The following is a 19,349-nucleotide window of genomic DNA, read 5'->3' as shown; positions in this document are numbered from 1 at the left end:
ACCAAAACCAAAAAAAAACTTTAGAAAGACATAATAAAAATAAAATCCAAAACTTGCATATTAACCATACTTTAGAATCCAATATAAAAGATAAAGAGTTAGAAGAGAGAGAACCCTTGTCACATGAACTTCATCCCCTCCTTCTTCATTTTTATCTTCATTCTAGTCCATCCAATATACAAGAGTGGATAACGCATATTACTGTCTAAACTATATTATATTATACTGACCTAAAACTAAGAACTTGTAAGAACTATATTTTTATGGAGTATTCTTGCACTTTCCAAGCTCTCTTTCAAAATGCAAGACACAAGCTCCTATTTATAGAGAAATCTTTTCTCTTTATATCTCCCTTCAAGTGTGAACATTGGTTTCAAATGTCAACATTTTGGCTCCAAGCTAAATCACATCATTGTTGAAGAAATAAGGTCAAGAATTATTGCTAGAATCTCGTCTTTACAGCTACAAATAAGATGCCAAACATCCCACAGAAGATGTGAAAGAATGGAGTTGAAATCAGGTTGCATAAATGAAAGATGCAAAGTTTGACCAAAATCCCTCTAGCAATCTCTCCAAAAATCAGCTAGATTCCTCCCCTATTTTTCTTTGAATTTTGTTTCTTCATTTCAACTTACTACCTTGAATTCTTCCAGCAATTCCTCCAAAAGTCGGTCGAATTCCTCCCCTATGTTTCTTTGAATTTTGTTTTTTCACTTCAACTTACTACCTTGAATTCTTCCAGCAATTCCTTGGAGGGATTCAATTCGACTTTCTTTTTCATCATGTTTCTTCTTTTTCTTTTTCTAGTGACTTGAACCACATTTGAAACTCATCATCCATGCAAACTTTTGAACTTCAATCAACATAATGCAAGCTTATTTTTCATCCAAAGTGAAGTGTGACAGCCCCACCTTCCCCTAAGGCGAACCAAAGGGGTTAGCGGACTGCCTGCCCAGCTCTCGCCAGGACTACGGGCAGTAACACGCGATCTAGAACGTTTTAGGAAAGTAAAAGCGCGCTCGGACAAGCCACAAGTAACAAAATAACAAAATAATAAAAGAAAATGAAAACGATGAATAGTGCCTGGAATAGTAGAATCCGAGATCCCACCAAACATTGATACATAGCAATTCAACATTTACAACCACATTTGGCATGTCAAGAGCTATACATAAGGGATACACATATTCGGTTTGCCATTCAAAAGACGAACCCAATACACATTAGGGTTTCATGCAAAGAGCTATCAAAATAGACATATACATGGCTCAATTTGGCAACCACAAGTATGAGCTTCCAAAAGTGATTATTTTCCTGTAAGGAAAACAAATGGAATGGTGTGAGCTAAAGCTCAGTGAGCAACTATCACACAATCAACCAAGACCACTTAAGCATAACCGTTCATTTCAAGTAAACAATTAAGAAGCAAAGCAAAACGGTAAAAGGATACGGTCGGCTCTCAAGAGCCCATTTCCACGCTTACATTCTTGATCCAACTTCATTGACCCTCCGTCAATGTTAAAAGTACCAAACCGTAGACCTCTCTTCACTTCCATTCCTTCCACCCAACATACCCCAACCGGGCCCGCACTCCAAGCAGTAGCTTTAGGTGATACTCGAGTACACCAGAACCAAGGGTCTCATTACCACAAGATTCCCATTTCAGTCCCCGTGGCTAGTCAATTTTCACGACCAAGCCCTCGCTGGCTCGATTCAAATGACTCCCAACGGAGTCGAGCTCAGTAGTACAGTAGGGCCGTTGGATACTCGTCCAACCGACACCCAAACAATATCAGTACAGTAATTCATATAGCAGTACAGTAAGACAGTGAAACGGTAAACAGTCAGTCACAAGAATAAAAGGAATGAGGGCGGTCAAGTACACCCTCACCCTAATCATTTCCAATAGCCAAACAAGCCTTCAAGGCATCACATTAGCATATAGCAAAGCCACATTATAAACATCCAAGTGAGTAGTATACTCACCAATTAAGCAAGTGAGGTTTCATGCACCGTCGTCCCTAGTACGTCGTGCACTAACGTCACGTCCTAGAACATGTAAACAAATACCATAAGACTCGATAACGAGTCATAAAGCCAAGCCCAACACAACCCCAATAGGGTTTCATATGCATATATAAGTATATAAGCAAACCAGAAAATCAAGAAATGGAACTCATTTGTCCCAACAACAAAAACAGGTTTTGGCTTCCAAATGCGGTAATGGCACAAAATGCGCTACGCTCATTGGATGAGGGTGTAAGACCCACCATCGCGAAGCTAAGAGACAGGGCTACAACAATGTAGAAGGCCACTCAATCCAAATCCTAGGACAACTAGGTCAAAAATGCAGAAAACCAACCCAGAACCGTAATTGCAGGTTCCCAAATCACACAAAACTGTAATCAGTCCAATTCAGTCTATACAGGTCCAAATGCATTGATTCCAAAGGCATATGATAGCTAAGACATCAAGTTAAATTTCATCAGAAGACACCAACAACAAAATCCAAACCAATTCCAGTCAAAACAGACGATTACAATCACAGTTCGCACATTCTGATCACCCAGAACAGCAACAGTAAAAACGGCATAACTCACTCTACACTACTCCAAATTCCCTGAAATTTTGCAGGCACTTCAAAATCATCAATACCTACAACTTTTATGTTTTGAGAAAAGTCCAATTCGGCCTCTAACCCTATGATCCAAAACCGGACAGAATTGGGGGTTATCAACCCTAACTTTTCTCATTTCAATCCAAACCCAAAATTGATTGCAATTTCCTATCATATGCACCTACTAGAGCCATAGCCCCTTATTACCAACCATCAAAAACAACCACACCATCAAGATCACATAAAACCAGAAAATTCCTCAAAAAAATAAAAACTTAACCAAATCACTTCAAACCAAGAAATAAACCACAATTTCTAACACAATAGCCACCATTAGGCATAAATTCAACATCATTAGGTGTAAGAGGATAGTCAATCACTACTTACCAAGTATACAAGAGAGAGGAAGTGGTAGACCACCTTAGCTCCTCCAAAAAACTTCACTAAGCAACTCACTAGCACCTAATGGAAAGCTTTTATGGAGTAGAAACTAGTTGATGCAATTGGTTTGGAAGATTGAGCTAAATGGAAGCTTGAAATTTGAAGCAATTCTCTTCCTTCTTGAGCTTGAGGAAGTCGGCCACCAAGGAGTGAAAATAATGAATTTTTGAGGTAATTTTTAGATATTTAACCACTTAGTCAAAAGGTCAAAAACATGAATAGTAAGTCATAAAGTCCACCCAATGGAAAAATGACACTTGGCACACTAGTAAATGCATTTCTATCCTTTGGTCACCTCTCACATCAATCACCTCACACTCCTCTACTTATCTCTTAACACCTGATAAATTTTACACAGTATCCAAAACTTAACCTTATTGGCCGAATTTTTCTGAACTTTTTGCACTAGTGGGGCCCACGTCCATAATCGATCCGTAATTTTTCAAAAACTACTCAATGCTAGAAAAATCATCTAAAAACTATAATTACTCATAAAATCCACCAAGAAAATATTCCTAGGCCAGAAAATGCAGAAAACATGCAATTAAAGGGGAAAAATCCTAGGAAAATTATTAGGGCAATTATGGGTTCTCACACTCTCTCCCCCTTAAAAGAATTTCGTCCTCGAAATTTCTCACCTTAACTCCCAAACAGGTTTGGATACTTCTTCCGCATTTCTTCTTCCACTTCCCAAGTAGCTTCCTCTATCCCATGGTTTCTCCATAGCACTTTTACTAATGGAATCTGCTTGGTTCTGAGCTCTTTGACTTTTCGGTCAAGCACTTGGACAGGTTTCTCTTCGTATGCAAGCGATTCGTCTACTTCAATCTCCTCCGGTTGTAATACATGAGATGGGTCGGGATGATACTTCTTTAGCATTGAGACGTGAAACACATCGTGGATGCGAGAAAGACTGGATGGCAGTTCCAATCGATACGCGACCGCTCCTACTCTCTGCAGGATCTTGTAGGGTCCGACGTACCGTGGTTGAAGTTTCTTTCCTTTGCCCGCTGTAAGACTTCGTAAGGGTGTGATCTTAAGAAATACGTGGTCTCCAACTTCAAACTCCAAGTCTTTTCTTCGATTATCTGCGTAACTCTTTTGTCGACTTTGAGCTGTTTGAAGTCGTTGCCGTATCATCTTGACCTTCTCTTGAGCCTCTTCCATCCATGGAATAGTTGCCAGTTTCAGTGCTTTCTTTTCGCCAACTTCGTCCCAGTAAATCGGCGAGCGGCACTTGCGTCCGTAGAGAGCTTCGTATGGAGCCATCTGAATCGACGAATGGAAGCTATTGTTGTACGCAAACTCTACTAAGGTCATGTGTTGACCCCAGTTGCCTCCGAAATCCAGAATGCAAGTTCGTAGCATGTCCTCGAGAGTTTGAATCGTCCGTTCTGACTGTCCATCCATCTGAGGGTGATAGGTCGTGCTCAAATTGAGTTTAGTCCCCAAGGTTTCTTGAAACTTCTGCCAAAACCGAGATACGAATCGCGGATCCCGGTCGGAGACAATACTCACAGGAACACCATGTAGCCTTACTATCTCGTCCATGTACAGTCGGGCCAACTTGTCCATGGAATACTTCATATTCACCGGCAAGAAATGGGCCGACTTGGTTAAGCGATCAACGATCACCCAAACGGCATCGTGTCCTCTTTGCGTCCTCGGTAGACCGGAAACAAAGTCCATTGTGATGTTTTCCCACTTCCACTCGGGTATTTCCAAGGGTTGTAACAGACCCGATGGTTTTTTATGCTCTGCTTTCACCTGCTGGCAAATTAGACACTTTTGCACGTACTGGGCGATTTCCCTCTTCATATTGTCCCACCAATAGGTTCCCTTCAGGTCCTGATACATCTTGCTGCTGCCCGGATGGATTGTATACTTGGACCGATGAGCTTCCTCCAGAATCTCCGTTTTCAATAATTCGACCTTCGGTACCACTATTCGGTTTCGATATTTCAAAATACCCTCAGGACTCAAATTGAAGTCCGTGGTTTCTCCCTTCTCCACTTTCTCTCTCCACTTCTTTACCATCAAATCTTCGTTTTGCCCTTCTTTAATGCGTTCCAGTAGAGTGGCGGTCACCCTAACATTGCTAAATAGCACCTTATGGCTCCCAAGATAGGGTCTCCACTCACATACGGATTCTAATAAATCCTATTCTTTAATCATCAATCCTGCTACTTGCACCTTACGACTCAAGGCATCGGCTACCACATTTGCCTTTCCCGGATGGTAATTGATTGTACAGTCGTAATCTTCCAAAAATTCCATCCATCGTCGTTGCCTCATGTTCAGTTCCTTCTGGGAGAAAAGGTACCTAAGACTCTTATGATCCGAGTACACTTCAAAAGTCACCCCATATAGGTAATGCCTCCACTTTTTCAGAGCAAACACAACTGCGACTAATTCCAGATCGTGGGTCGGGTAATTCTGCTCGTAAAGCTTCAACTTCCTAGAGGCAAAAGAAATTACATTACGGTTCTGCATCAAAACACACCCTAGGCCTTCTCGCGACGCATCTGCGTACACCGCGAACCCGTCCACTCCATTTGGCAAGACCAGTACTGGAGCCGTGGTCAATGTTCTCTTTAATTCCTGAAAACTTGTTTCGCATCGGGCATTCCAGATAAATCGACCATGCTTCTTCGTCAAGTCAGTTAAAGGTCCTGCTAGTTTGGAGAAATCTTTTATGAAACGTCGGTAGTACCCAGCTAGCCCTAGAAAGCTACGAATTTCCGTGGGATTTTCTGGTCTCTTCCAATTTGTCACGGCCTCTACCTTTGCTGGGTCCACCGAAATACCTTCGTGAGAGATTACGTGCCCTAGGAATGCTACTTTCTCCAGCCAGAACTCGCATTTACTAAACTTAGCGTACAACTGATGTTCCCTTAACGTTTGCAACACCACTCTCAAATGCTCCTCATGCTCCTCGCGTGTCTTAGAGTAGACCAAAATGTCATCAATAAACACAACGACAAATCGGTCTAGATAGGGTTTGAAAACCCTATGCATTAGATCCATAAAGGCGGCGGGAGCATTGGTCAGTCCAAAGGGCATAACGGCAAAATCAAAATGCCCATATCTTGAGTTGAAGGCAGTTTTCGGTATATCCTCCTTTCTAATCAACAACTGATAATACCCTTGTCGAAGATCCAACTTGGAGAAGACCACTGCACCTTGCAGCTGGTCGAACAACTCGTCGATGTGGGGCAGTGGATATTTATTCTTGATCGTAACATTGTTCAGGCCTCGGTAATCAATACACATCCTCAAGGTTCCGTCCTTTTTCTTCACAAACAGGACAGGAGCTCCCCAAGGAGACTCACTCTCATGAATGAATCCCCGCTCCAAAAGATCTTGTAATTGCAACTTAAGCTCCTTAAGTTCCGCAGGCACCATTCGGTAAGGGGTTTTTGAGATAGGTGCGGTTCCAGGCAACAAATCGATTTGGAATTCTATTTCCCGTTCTGGAGGTAAAGCGACTAACTCATCAGGGAATACATCTGGAAATTCCCTCACTACGGCCACGTCTTCCACTTTTAACTTATCCGTGGGGGTGTTAATCAAAAAGGCCAAAAATCCTTGCGCCCCTCTACTTATCAGTTTCCTAGCTCGAATGCCCGAAATCAAAGCGGATGAGGCTAACCTACCCCTTATATCCAACCTCAAGGTTGCCTCGCCAGGAATGTGAAATTCTACCACCTTTGTTTTACAATCCAGTTGGGCGTTATATTTGGCTAGCCAGTCCATACCCAAAATCACGTCATACCCCTTAATGGACAAGCTTATCAGGTCGCCTAAAAATTTCTTTTCACCTACCCATACATCACAATCCCTATAAACCATACTTGTCACCAAACGTTGATTTCCCGTAGGTGTACTAACTTCTAGGTCATAAGGTAAACTAGCAGGTTTTATATCGATGCCACACATGAAATCAGGGTTAACAAACGAATGAGTGGCACCAGGATCAATTAAAACTTTGGCAAAGCGGTGGAAAATAGGGATCGTACCTTCTACGACCTCCGAAGACTCTGGGACCTGATGGGGCTCTAAGGAGTAAACCCTAGCTGAAACTTTCGGTTTGGACCCATCTCCCTTCACTGGTCCAGTATTGGTCCTCGGCGGTGGTTGGCTTCCCTTTCCATCTTGTTTCAGAACCGGGCAAGTAGCCAATTGGTGGTCTGCGCTTCCACATCGCAGACATTTACCATGTTTCCTCCAACAGTTATCTTCAGTGTGGTTTGGCTTCCCGCAATGCCCGCAGGGACCGCGAGGTGCTGAAGCCGATCCACTCTGAGTGTTTCCCCTCGGTCCTCGCCCAGCTTGGCCACCCCTGAATGGAGTCCCTCTACCAGCTCCAGATTGTCGACCACCTCCCGTTCCTCGTCCAAATTTAGCAGGAGTGCTCTTCTCACCCTGTCCAGAACTACTTCCAGGAAAGCCACGCTTCTTTGCCTGGAAGTTCCGGACTTGCACCCGTGCACTTTCAACCCGTTGGACCTTTTCTACTACCTCGCTAAACGCAGTGATTTGAGCCACCGCGAGGTCTTTCTGAATCTCAACATTTAGACCCTGAATAAAGCGCCTAATCCGTCGTTGCTCAGTCATGATTAATTCAGGCGCAAACTTGGACAAGCGGGTGAATTGACTCTCGTATTCTGCCACCGTCTGCGCCCCTTGACGGAGCCGAATAAACTCGTCCTCCTTCCTCTCCTGGACCAGAGGAGGGAAAAACTTTGCATTAAACTCTCTAATAAAGTTCACCCAAGTCCTGGGCGTCTGCTCCCGATCCCATTTCTGTCGAATCACGTTCCACCAGGAACGGGCCGCCCCCTCAAGTTGGAACACGACAAACGTCACCTGCCGTTCATCAGGGTAGTGTAGGGCTGCAAATATATCAACCATCTTTTCGAGCCACCTCTCAGCAACGTCCGGGTCGGGTCCCGCAACAAACTTTGGCGGAGCGAACTTTTGAAAACGTTCGAGAGCTCTATCTTCGCTCTCGACATGATGGCCAGGGTTTCCGGGGTTTCCAGGGTTAGGGTTTGGGTTCTGGGCTTGTTGCTGCACTACTTGTGCTAGCAGGTTTGTCATTTGCTGCATAGCAGCAGCTATCTGCACATTAGGGTCAGCTTGGGGTTCAGGATCAGGTCCAGTCGAGGTTTCCCCCGCACCCCAAACCGGTGTGGGTTGTCTACCGCGCCCACGTCCCCGACCACTCCGAGTACCTTCCATAAGTTTTACTTGGTCTAGGCAAGAGTACTAAACCAAAGTCGTAATAAGGCATGTAAGTAATATGCAAAACTGTCACATAAACACATATTGATACATTGCAAACATGATCACTAACATATATACACAAACCAAACAAGATCAAGCCACACACATATATACAATCAGTCGAGTCATGTACAGGCAAGTCAGAAAAACATAGACGATTCCCCCGAGGAATGGCCTTCTCAAAAGAAATTTACACGTAGCTAATCCAACGACCCAAAACGATTAGCTAAGGCTCTATTCCTATCCCTATGTACATACCAAAAACCACCAACTATCCCAAAGGAAGCCTAAAAGTCAAGGCCTAGTCAGTTGCTGGGGTCTGGGACCCAGGCGACGGGGTAGACTCCTCCCCAGGGTCGGCCTCCGCACACGAAGCCTCGTCGCTACACTCTTCAAGGCCATCGTCACAAAGATTAAGGATCGCCTCAGCGCGACCCCTGACCTTACGAGCTCGCTTAAGCTCGCGCTCTCGTGCCTCCCTCAGTTGGGCGCAAAGGTCGTCAACTCGATCCTCGGCCTCAAGCACATCGTATTCTAGCTCCTTAATACGCGCAGCTTGCCTATCACTCGTCGCCCTATCCTGGACTGCATCGACCTCAAGTCGAGCATTCTCTCTAGCCAACATCTTGCGCTCCTTATCCAGAGCAAACACGAGGGCGTTCGGGTAGGCATACTTCTCCTTACACGGGCACCGTCGAAGACGGTTAGACGGGCTCCAACGAATGACGGCCCCTCCCGGCCGTATCTGATATGGGATCACGGGGAGTACTTTGCGAGGTCTCGCCCCCGAAGGACTAGCACTAGAATCACCCTGTCCGGCCATCCTACATCACAAGAGCAATTAACCATAAATAGAAGCTTAAAGGCCGTAAACAATAAACCCTCAAATCAAACAGTCCTATAACACCCAGGCTAATGCAAACCTAGGCTCTGATACCACCTGTGACAGCCCCACCTTCCCCTAAGGCGAACCAAAGGGGTTAGCGGACTGCCTGCCCAGCTCTCGCCAGGACTACGGGCAGTAACACGCGATCTAGAACGTTTCAGGAAAGTAAAAGCGCGCTCGGCCAAGCCACAAGTAACAAAATAACAAAATAATAAAAGAAAATGAAAACGATGAATAGTGCCTGGAATAGTAGAATCCGAGATCCCACCAAACATTGATACATAGCAATTCAACATTTACAACCACATTTGGCATGTCAAGAGCTATACATAAGGGATACACATATTCGGTTTGCCATTCAAAAGATGAACCCAATACACATTAGGGTTTCATGCAAAGAGCTATCAAAATAGACATATACATGGCTCAATTTGGCAACCACAAGTATGAGCTTCCAAAAGTGATTATTTTCCTGTAAGGAAAACAAATGGAATGGTGTGTGCTAAAGCTCAGTGAGCAACTATCACACAATCAACCAAGACCACTTAAGCATAACCGTTCATTTCAAGTAAACAATTAAGAAGCAAAGCAAAATGGTAAAAGGATACGGTCGGCTCTCAAGAGCCCATTTCCACGCTTACATTCTTGATCCAACTTCATTGACCCTCCGTCAATGTTAAAAGTACCAAACCGTAGACCTCTCTTCACTTCCATTCCTTCCACCCAACATACCCCAACCGGGCCCGCACTCCAAGCAGTAGCTTTAGGTGATACTCGAGTACACCGGAACCAAGGGTCTCATTACCACAAGATTCCCATTTCAGTCCCCGTGGCTAGTCAATTTTCACGACCAAGCCCTCGCTGGCTCGATTCAAATGACTCCCAACGGAGTCGAGCTCAGTAGTACAGTAGGGCCGTTGGATACTCGTCCAACCGACACCCAAACAATATCAGTACAGTAATTCATATAGCAGTACAGTAAGACAGTGAAACGGTAAACAGTCAGTCACAAGAATAAAAGGAATGAGGGCGGTCAAGTACACCCTCACCCTAATCATTTCCAATAGCCAAACAAGCCTTCAAGGCATCACATTAGCATATAGCAAAGCCACATTATAAACATCCAAGTGAGTAGTATACTCACCAATTAAGCAAGTGAGGTTTCATGCACCGTCGTCCCTAGTACGTCGTGCACTAACGTCACGTCCTAGAACATGTAAACAAATACCATAAGACTCGATAACGAGTCATAAAGCCAAGCCCAACACAACCCCAATAGGGTTTCATATGCATATATAAGTATATAAGCAAACCAGAAAATCAAGAAATGGAACTCATTTGTCCCAACAACAAAAACAGGTTTTGGCTTCCAAATGCGGTAATGGCACAAAATGCGCTACGCTCATCGGATGAGGGTGTAAGACCCACCATCGCAAAGCTAAGAGACAGGGCTACAACAATGTAGAAGGCCACTCAGTCCAAATCCTAGCACAACTAGGTCAAAAATGCAGAAAACCAACCCAGAACCGTAATTGCAGGTTCCCAAATCACACAAAACTGTAATCAGTCCAATTCAGTCTATACAGGTCCAAATGCATTGATTCCAAAGGCATATGATAGCTAAGACATCAAGTTAAATTTCATCAGAAGACACCAACAACAAAATCCAAACCAATTCCAGTCAAAACAGACGATTACAATCACAGTTCGCACATTCTGATCACCCAGAACAGCAACAGTAAAAACGGTATAACTCACTCTACACTACTCCAAATTCCCTGAAATTTTGCAGGCACTTCAAAATCATCAATACCTACAACTTTCATGTTTTGAGCAAAGTCCAATTTGGCCTCTAACCCTATGATCCAAAACCGGACAGAATTGGGGGTTATCAACCCTAACTTTTCTCATTTCAATCCAAACCCAAAATTGATTGCAATTTCCTATCATATGCACCTACTAGAGCCATAGCCCCTTATTACCAACCATCAAAAACAAGCACACCATCAAGATCACATAAAACCAGAAAATTCCTCAAAAAAATAAAAACTTAACCAAATCACTTCAAACCAAGAAATAAACCACAATTTCTAACACAATAGCCACCATTAGGCATAAATTCAACATCATTAGGTGTAAGAGGATAGTCAATCACTACTTACCAAGTATACAAGAGAGAGGAAGTGGTAGACCACCTTAGCTCCTCCAAAAAACTTCACTAAGCAACTCACTAGCACCTAATGGAAAGCTTTTATGGAGTAGAAACTAGTTGATGCAATTGGTTTGGAAGATTGAGCTAAATGGAAGCTTGAAATTTGAAGCAATTCTCTTCCTTCTTGAGCTTGAGGAAGTCGGCCACCAAGGAGTGAAAATAATGAATTTTTGAGGTAATTTTTAGATATTTAACCACTTAGTCAAAAGGTCAAAAACATGAATAGTAAGTCATAAAGTCCACCCAATGGAAAAATGACACTTGGCACACTAGTAAATGCATTTCTATCCTTTGGTCACCTCTCACATCAATCACCTCACACTCCTCTACTTATCTCTTAACACCTGATAAATTTTACACAGTATCCAAAACTTAACCTTATTGGCCGAATTTTTCTGAACTTTTTGCACTAGTGGGGCCCACGTCCATAATCGATCCGTAATTTTTCAAAAACTACTCAATACTAGAAAAATCATCTAAAAACTATAATTACTCATAAAATCCACCAAGAAAATATTCCTAGGCCAGAAAATGCAGAAAACATGCAATTAAAGGGGAAAAACCCTAGGAAAATTATTAGGGCAATTATGGGTTCTCACATGAAGTCCATTTCCAACACATACAAAAAATATTAAAAAAAATTCAAGTAAAAAAGAGAAATACTCAATTAAGCATTAGATTGCACTTAGAACCAATTCTAGCAAAAATTGACCATTATCTTCCTATAATATTGCAAAATTGACTTAAAGTAATATAAAATATCATCCAAATATAGCACAGAATAGTCACTTATCAACTAGAGAAGCACTTTGAGAAAGTAATATGTAAGCAACCCTTGGCTTGTGCTTTCACTATGGGAACTATTTGGCTACCTTTAATATTTCTTGCATAGCATAACGAAATACTAGAATCTAGAGGATTTTGAATAATCAATGATTGTATCTTTTGAAAACAAGAAATATTCAGTGGTCGTTCTATACCTACTTAAAACAACCTAGTTGTCTTTAGAATATAAATGTACAAGAACTATCATTATTTTGATAGTTAATTAGAATTCTTTTTTTTTTTTGGCTAACCCCGTCCACGAGGAGGGATGCCACCCCAAATTTTATTCATAGAAAACCGAAGTACAAAAGGAGACCAAGTTATAAGGTTACTGGTGCTAGGGGATGCGTACTCTCCTAACAGAAGGCAATCCCATGCTATCTAGGCTAATTCCTCCACGAGCCATCCTCGGCCATTGAGTCCAATGCTCATAGATCTTAACAGCTTGGTGGGGGTGAGCTACACCTATATTAGCGAAAATATCTACCACCTTGTTTGCCTCTCTGAAGCAATGAAAGAACCTAGCTGGGTCTCCAACCATCTACCACATTTACCGGACCTCCCAGCGGATGTACCAAGGACAATGAAGCCGTCGTTGAAGAATCCCAACCAAGACTAGAGAGTCTAATTGAATGCTAACAGGTGCAAACCCCTTTTGAGCACATATCCGAAGCCCCGTCAGGAGAGCCAGTGTTTCGGCATGGAGGCTAGATGTCACCCCAAAAAAAGCTGAGAAACCCACCAAGGGGCGGCCTGACGGGTCCCGTAAAATCCCTCCACCACCACATGCCCTAGGATTACCCTTGGAACAGCCATCCGTGTTCAAAGTAAGCTCTCCCATTGCAACTGGTTTCCAACAAACAAGTTTGAATCCAAACCGCCGCCCCGACTGAGATGACCAATCACACAACTACAAGAATGACCAAGCCCCAAAACGCTGCTTGAACTGCCCCTCAAGCAACAATTTGGTCTCTAGAAAAATATCCTGACAAATAGAAGGGGGATACGGCTTGATACCTTCAAACACTGCCCTATTCCTAGCCTTCCGAAGATGCCAACAGACTAAATTTGGAAGAATATGGTAGATAACCCGCTGCCTCTCCGAACTAGGCGAAGCCAACCACCAAGAAGCCAGATGGCTAGGGGGAAACCTAAATAACGGGTGGGAAACGTCTGCCGCGAGAACCCCGTGATACGTTCAATTGCCCTACGTCTTGCACTGGATAAGGAAGAATGGACCAAATAGCCACTTTTCTGAGCATTGAACATCTGACCAGAGGATCTTTGATATGTGACAACCCCACCTCCCCCTAAGGCGAACCAGAGGGTTCGACGGGCCGCCTGCCCGGCTCTCGCCGGGACTCAGTCGTTCACTACAATCCTCAATTGAATTTCAAGATATATATATCAAATATACATCAAAGGTTCCCAAACTTTACATATCAAAAGCGAAGCGTCCACGCTTCCGCAGCGCCACTCTGATCCTTGATCACAATTAGTATACAGGAGGAAGTCCAAAACTAGACTATTACACATCCAATCAATTCTAAACGTTCAATACAATCCCAATATGAATGATTACACAAAAGGAAATCCAAGTTCAATCCATACATGAGATAATCCATGAATAAACACTACAAGCCCTTCCTTCGCCTTGAGCCCTGTGGAGGGGAATAAAACATTTTTGGGGTGAGCTAGAAGCTCAGCGAGTAACCAATAAAATCAGTTATCAAATCTGTTTAACAATGGTTCATTTCAATGATGTTGTAAATCAAAGGATAAGTCTAGAAACAATTACAACGTTTACAAAATATTAAATATGGAGTATCAATAATTCAAGAAACATTTACAATGGAAAGCGATAGTAACATTCATGAAAAGGATACGTTCGTTCTCCTGTCATTTCATTGCATTTTTTGTTTCATTCGTGCATTCATTCACCCCGTCCCTGGCTTTTGGCCAGGCTCCACCAACCTACAAGGTAGTACTCGAGTATACCGAAACGTTCACCCAAGTTCCTAGTCGCCCGACCGAGTCCGCTTCTGGCTCGAGACGACCGGTAACATGGGGCAATGGCCAGTTCAGCCCAAAAGGCTTACATTCATGCGCAAGTAGCATTTAATCATTAATCATTGAAAATTTCATATTTATTTAGGTCGAGTGCGATAAAGTACACACTCACCTAGAAAACTTGTTTTAACAATCATTGAAAGCAAAATCAATAATAACAAGACACTGATATGCAAGCACGCATGATATGTAAGAAAACAGTTCCAAAATTAAATTTGGAAACAGTTCAAAAGTAAATAATGCAAGAAACGGTTCATAAATAATTTTAGAAATAGTTTGAGGTCACTCACCTCCATGGCTCAGAAATCATCCATTAAATATCATTGCCTTGCTCAAATCCAAGTCTTAAATCACAAACTCAATGCAAACAAGTTCCTTCAAAGTTTGGACAGCACTTCCCCTGAATTTGCTTACTTTTCCAGCCATCATGGCTTCATTATATCCTCAGCCAGTCCCAAAGGTACACACACAACAACAAGTTCATCCAATAGCCATTCAGCAAGCTCCAAGTAGTACTAGTACAAGTCAAGCTAGGGAAAAGTCCGGAAATGAAAGTTTAGCTCAAAACCAGAAAAATAGTTTTGACGTCATTTTGCGGTAATGGCACCAAAGGTACTACGAGTATCGGATGGAGGTCCAAGACCCACCGTTTCGAAGCTAAGAACCAGAGCTACAACAATGTAGAAGGTCACTCAGTCCAAATCCCAGCACAACTAAGTCAAATATGCCAAATAACAAACCAGAATCGTAATTGCAGGTTTACAAATTACACTATGCTGTAATCAGTGCAACTCAGTCTAAACAGGTCCAAATGCAGAAATTCCAAAGGAATATGGTAGCTAGGAAATCAAGCTACATTTCATCAGAAGACCTCAACACCCAAATCCAAAACAATTCCAGTCAAAACAACCCATTACAGGCGCAGTTCTTACATCCTGATGAACCCAGAACAGCAACAGTAAATTCGGCTTATCTCATTCTACACTACTCCAATTGCCCTGAAATTTTACAGGCACCTCTAAAATATCAATACCTACAACTTTCATGTTTTAAGCCAAGGCCAATTCGGCCTCTAACCATAAGATACAAAACCGGACAGAATTGGTGATATAAAACCCTAACTTTCTCAAATTCCTTCCAAACCCAAAATTGATTACAATTATCTATCATATACACCTACTAGAGTCATTAAACATAAATTCCCATCATCAAGGATAGCCACAACATCACATTCATATTAAACCAGAAAATTCATCAATAAATTGAAAACTTCACCAATTCATCTCAAACCAAGAAATAAACCACAAATTTCAGCACTTTAGCTACCACTAAGCACAACTTAAGCTTCATTAAGTGTAGGAGGAAGTTCAATCACCACTCACCTAGTAAACAAGAGAGGGAGAGTTGTAGGACACCTTAGCTTCCTTGAACACTTCCACAAAATCACTTACTAGCACCAAATGGAGGGATTTTATGGAGTAGAAACAAATTTAAGCAATTGGTTTGGATGATTTGCACTATATGGAAGCTTGAAAATTGGAGAAGTTTTCTTTCTTTTCCCAGAGAGAGAGCCGGCCAAGAAGTTGAAGACAAGAATGAATTTTGTGTGATTTTTGAGATATTTAAGCAATTGGTCAAAAGTCAAGAAAATGAATAGTTGTCCTACAAGTGCCACCATTCACCAAGTGACACTTGTCACTACATTTAAAGCATTTCTATCCTTTAAGTCTCTCTCACATCAATCACATCTCATCCTCCACTTATCTCTTAACACCCGATAAATGTCAACCAGTATCCAAAATTTAACCTAATTGGCCGAATTTTTCCGAACTTTTCGCACTAGTGGGTCCCACGTCCGATATATATCCTTAATTTCTCAAAAACTAACCGATACTAGAAAATCATTTTAAAACTATTTTTGCTCATAAACTTTATCTGGGAATTTTTCTAATAAAGAAAATGTAGAAAAGGCGGGCGATTAAATAAAATAAACCCTAGAAAATTAGAAAATTTCCGGGTTCTCAAACTCATTTTTTTTCGGGGCGTCACATGATAGATATCCAGTACCCTCATAAAACAGCGCAAAGATGTTGAGGACCCATTAGCTAGAATTAGCATGTCATCCGTGAAAGCCAAGTGGGTTACTCCAGGGCAACCCTGGGGTACCTTAAACCCCTGGTGTGATGGCTGGGTTGTAAGGTTGTTCAGACCCCACGATAGAACCTCCGCAGCTATAACAAATAATGCAGGAGAGATTGGGTCCCCCTGACGGAGACCCCTGCTCGATTTAAAGAAGCCGTATGCTGCCCCATTGACCATAACCGAAAACCAGACGTTTGACACCAATCGCCAGACATATCAATGAAGCATTCCCCAAACCCAAACTTCCGCAATACCCTAATAAGATGGAGCCATGACACTCGGTCATAAGCCTTGGCCATGTCCAATTTTAGCACAACGTTCCCCCCTCTCGCCTTCTTCCCATTGCCTGCTACAATTTCTTGAGCCAAAAGATAGTTCTCCGTAATATTCCGGCCCTTAACAAACCCTGACTGCTGGGGAGAGACTAATTTGGCAACAAAGTAGCCATTCTATCAGACAAGATACGCGACAACACTTTATTAATGAAATTGCAAAGGCTTATAGGCCAAAAACTAGAGAAATCCTGAGGATTTGAGACTTTCGGAATAAGAACAATAGAAGTCGGAGTAACGAAGCACGGAAGCTCCGCCCCACAGAAGAAACTCACCACGGCATTATACACATCCTGGGCAATAATATCCCATGCAAAGGTAAAGAACTTACCTGTAAATCCGTCTGGACCCGCTGCACTGTCCCCATCCATGGCATGAACCACTCGCATCACTTCTTCCTTTGAAGGAATATCCTCTAGGGCCAGGTTCTCCTCTCGCGTGAGCACAGGAGAGATGAGCGGAATCAACTCAGTGCTGGGCGCCACAGATTCAGAATACAATCTAGAGAAAAACCAAATGGCCTCAGTGGCAATATCCCCATCCTCCTCCACCCAAATTTCCGCCGGCATTTTAATTCCATGGATCGTACCTTGCACTCTGCGTTGCCTAACTGCCGCGTGAAAGAATTTAGAATTCCGGTCCCCACTTGAGAGTCATTTGACACGAGCCTTTTGGCTCCAAAACTGCTCCTCTATTGTCGCCTGCGCCTCCTGCAAGCTAATGTGAGCCTCCTCCGAGTCCTCACTTTCCGCTGCTGTTTCTGCTAGAGCCATCTTCGACTCCGCCACCTTAATAACCTCAAAAATATCCCCAAAGGAACATTTATTCCATTACAGAATGGTCCTCCTTGCGGCCAATAGTTTGGTGTACAACACATGCTAGGGAGATCCATTCACGAGCAAATTCCAAGCATTGTGGATCACTTCCAGCAGAAAGGCCTGTGACGTCCAAACATTCAGAAAATGGAATGACCGCATCTTATCATCCTGACGGGTGGCAAACGTGATCTTCAAAGGGGCATGATCTGAAGTGTGTCTAGCCAGATGGACCATTGAGATAGAGGCAGAGAAATCTGCGCATTCACCATTCGCTAGGAGCCAATCCAACTGCTTCCACACTCGAGCTCTACCCCGCCTATTGTTACACCAAGTGAAGCTAGGCCCTGAGAACCCTGCATCAAAGACCTCGGCTTTCTCCATGAATGACATAAGATCCAACCCCTCTGTAGGGACAAAGGAACGTCCCCCTTGTTTTTCGGCCGGAGCCAAGATCACGTTAAAGTCCCCCCTATACACCACGGCCGTAACCATGGTTTATCAAGCAAGAGATCCTTCCATAGGTCCTTGCGAGCCTCCACAGAGCATCTCGCATGGACCCAGAAAAACACCAAAGAACCCGGCAACGATGGATGATGAATATCTAACGCAATGTATTGATCAGAAGAACCAACCAACAAACAAACAAATGGCGACTTATAGAATACCCAAATATCAGTGGACATATTGACCATTACATAATCAAACAAAAGCCGCAAACATATAGTCTCAAGCTTAGAAACATCTAACTTAGGTTCACAGATGGAAAGAAATTGAACGTTATGCATATGAATTAACCTGATCAATCTCCTAAGATTAGGAGTTTTTGACACTCCCTTAATGTTCCAAAATAAAGCATTAATCATGGGTCAACACATTGAAAGAATTATGAGAAGATGTCAAAGAGCGAAGCTGTCTATCTGAGGGGAATTTAGCACGTATACCTTTAACCTTCACCTGCGTAAAGCCCTACTCGATCTCCAGGGCCTGATCAACATTAAGTGCCAACAGTGACGATGCCATCGGAGATCCATGCGGCCTGTCCAACCTTGGAGACAGGTTCCGAGCAACTCACGGCAGCTCCTCCTCAGGCATAGCTGCCACTGGACTATCCAACTCACACTCCAAGTCTCCCCCACCCTCACACTCACTCGGCAAAGCTGCTGTGGCCACATACGCCACCTCCTCCCCCTCAGCCACAGTGAACCCACCCGTGCCAAGCACCACCAGACCCACAGCTGCTCCTCTAGCTGCACCCTTGACCAGCCCAGCCCTCCTCTCGTCCACTACCTCCTCCACTCCCATCATGATCGCACGCATCGCCTCCCCTCCCTCAACCTCAACAACCTCACTGCCCCCACCGGAACCAAGCACTACCAGTCCTGCGTTTACCCCTCCAGCTATACCGTCGACCAACCCCTCCTTCTCCTCGTCCGTGAGCTCCTCCACTCCCAGCTTGAGGATAGGCTCACCCGCAGTCAAAGGAGCGTTCCCTCGGCCAGCAACGCAATCTGGGTCACGCACTGCAACCTTTCGTGCCCCACACACAACAGCTTCGATCCCAGGACCAGGCGCCTTGACGCCCTCCTTGCTGCAGAATTGCAAGGTGACATTCCCTCCCAGGTTGCGCGCAGGTTGCGATTGGTGCAACACTGTCGTGCGATCTTTCTTGCACTCAGCATTAGAGTGGCCGAGACGCCAGCATGAAGAGCAGTACGAA

The sequence above is a fragment of the Coffea arabica genome, chromosome 6e (genome assembly GCF_036785885.1).
Source record: "Coffea arabica cultivar ET-39 chromosome 6e, Coffea Arabica ET-39 HiFi, whole genome shotgun sequence".
In the NCBI taxonomy this organism is placed as follows: Eukaryota; Viridiplantae; Streptophyta; class Magnoliopsida; order Gentianales; family Rubiaceae; genus Coffea; species Coffea arabica.
Note: the sequence above shows the minus strand (reverse complement) of the source record.